This window comes from Mustela nivalis, assembly GCF_964662115.1.
Source record: "Mustela nivalis genome assembly, contig: HAP1_SCAFFOLD_207, whole genome shotgun sequence".
Classification (NCBI taxonomy): Eukaryota; Metazoa; Chordata; class Mammalia; order Carnivora; family Mustelidae; genus Mustela; species Mustela nivalis.
Window position 1 is genome coordinate 725890 of NW_028136427.1, and position 2842 is coordinate 728731.

At 42.2% G+C, this 2842-nt stretch overlaps 1 pseudogene across 1 annotated transcript; it reads right to left on the reverse strand.

Annotated features, from left to right (window-relative positions):
• Positions 1 to 1467: 1467 nt before the first annotated feature.
• On the reverse strand, positions 1468 to 2401 carry LOC309857018 (small ribosomal subunit protein uS5 pseudogene; annotated as a pseudogene). Its single transcript has one exon. The product of its transcript is annotated as a small ribosomal subunit protein uS5 pseudogene (transcript).
• Between the last annotated feature and the right edge of the window lie 441 nt (positions 2402 to 2842).

Here is a 2842-nt window from a genome sequence, read left to right on the forward strand (position 1 = left end):
ACAACCATCACAGCCTAACAGGAGAAATTTTATAAAGAAAAATAATAGCATGTTTTTCCCAAATTGTTAAGGATATGGTGAAGCTCTGTCGGATTCAAAGGAGGAATGTGCAATTCCATGCTATATATAATAATAACTTGTTTTAATAGTGGCTTTGCAATTTTTCAGATATATCCATTTACTGAAACCACTATCAAATAAACAAAAACAAAGAAATGAACAGGGGTTCGAGACAGAAATTATCTAATCTAAAAATAGCACATGTTCACAGAATACACAACACATATCCCAAGTACTACTATAGGTTTCAAGTAATAGTCAAAACAATAGTAAACATGATTCAGACCCTACCAGTCAAATCATAAATGGGACCTTAACTGTAAATCCTTATCTTTAGATCAAAGCGGGTAATTGGGGGCTGAAGATACATTATAGAACTAATATGTTATAGAACTCCTCTGAAATGAGTCATTTATTCCATCACTTTTCCTGCACAGCTGCTGACCCATGTTTTGGTTCCTGGAAATAGCTGCTACCCTGTCATACTTCTTAAAAGCACATATATTGATAACTCTACTCATTCCTCCATTCCTCTGTGACTGTCACTGTGTTAAAATGTGGAGTCAGCTGACTCACTTGTGATGGTAATAAAGTAGATGAGTTTGCAAAGTATTTTGTTATTTCTAAAAATGCAAAAACCAAATTACATTGAAATCATAAGGGGTGTTTCAGGGAGAGCTGTAGGATGTGGTTTCTTGTGTAATCCACAGAGATTAGCTCCAACACATATTTAAACTCTCCTCTAGGAGCAACCTTAGTGGTAAAGCAAGAAGATAAACAGATGTATACACACCCTGGCACAAAATTATCACTTATGTTTGGCTTCCTAGTCTCCTCGTGTTACTTATTTATCTTAACTTCTCTCTGAAATCAGGGAACACAGAATCTCAATCAGTAGACATTTTTCTACTGAATTACCCAATAGTCCGATCATACCCCTAATACTTTTTAAAATTATTTCACTCATAATCCCAAATCTGCTTTGCTTCCTCATCTTAGTACACTGTAATTTGATTTCAAAATGAGGACAGTTGTCAGTAATGCCACATTCATTCATCTATTTTACAATTCCATGTGCTTATAACTATGAAGATATGTTAATAACATCCATTCCAATAAGCCACCCTAAATTTATTATCATGAAACAAGACCTCAAGAAAGAGAATTCAAAATCATCCATGTATTTGCAACTTATTGCAATAAAGCCTTTATCAATAGACTTCCCTGTGCACATGGTGGTCAAATTGCTGGTGAAAACCAGCCAGATCTATTACAAGCTTTCTCATGGCTTCTAGGTAACCCAAGTGAGCCTTTATTGATACTGGGAAGGGATAAAGCAGGGAAGGGATAAACAGTGCTATAAGATTTGGCTAGACAAAAGTAATGACTCTCATTACAAAGTGAGTATTTTTTTTTCAAGCTTTAGTTCAGTTTATTTTTCTTGTATAAAACTATGTAGTAGCCACAGCTGGAGCCTGGGTCCTCTGAACAGAGACTCTGGTGTGGGTCTTCACAAGATGGTCCGTGAACTCCTGATAGGGAGACTTGGTGAACACAGTCTCCTTCCAGAGATCAGGGGTGAGATAGCTGTAGGTCTTGGAGATGGCATCGAAAGTAGCCTTGGCAAAGTTCCCTAGGGTGGCAGTGCAGCCCCTGGCCGAGGTGTAGCAGTCGTCAATACCAGCCATCATCAGCAGTTTCTTGGGCACAGGGGCCGAGACAATGCCAGTGCCTCTGGGGGCGGGGATGAGACGCACCAGCACAGAGCCACAGCGGCCAGTCACCTTGCACGGGACAGTGTGGGGCTTGCTGATCTTGTTCCCCCAGTAGCCTCGCCGCACAGGGACAATGGAAAGCTTCGCCAGAATGATGGCTCCGCGGATGGCAGTGGCTACCTCCTTGGAACACTTGACATCCAAACCGACGTGTCCATTGTAATCTCCGATGGCGACAAATGCCTTGAACCTGGTCCGCTGGCCCGTGCGCGTCTGCTTCTGCACAGGCATGATCTTCAAAACCTCGTCCTTGAGGGAGGCTCCCAGGAAGAAGTCGATGATCTCAGACTCCTTGATGGGCAGGGAGAAGAGATAGATCTCCTCCAGGGACTTGATCTTCATGTCTTTGACCAGGCGGCCCAGCTTGGTGACGGGGATCCACTCCTTGTCCGCGGCCTTGCCCCCGCGAGCTCCGCGGCCTCGGCCCCGGCCCCGACCACGGCCCCGGCCCGCCCCGGCCCCGGATGCCGCTGCCGAAGCCACCGCGGAAACCGCCGCGGCCTCCCATTCCAGGGCCCCCGGGCCCTCCGGGCCCTCCCGCAGCACCGGCGTCATCCGCCATTTGGTGTTCTCTCGGAGAGGAAACAAAGTGAGTATTTTAAAGCAAAAGAGCCTGTTGGGAATATTGTTTTATAAAATAGTGGTTTTTTTTATTAACTTTTTAAAATTCAATTAGGTAACATATAGTGTACCAATAGTTTCAAATGTAGATTTCAGTTATTCATCCATAGCATATAATAGCTAATGCTCAGTACTTACTGTTACAGCTTCTTGAAAGCAGAATTTTAACCCACTGAGCCACCCAGGCGCCCTTGAAAGCAGAATTTTAGATCACATTTTCTGATTACTTCCATGTCGTACAACACTTTCCTGCTAGCAACCTTCAAAACATACTGTTTGTTAGAGGAATTTCTTTAATAATAAATAAATAGGAATTCATTTAAATTTATAAATATATAAAATAAATAGGAATTTATTTAAATTTATTTAAATATTACACACTGTTT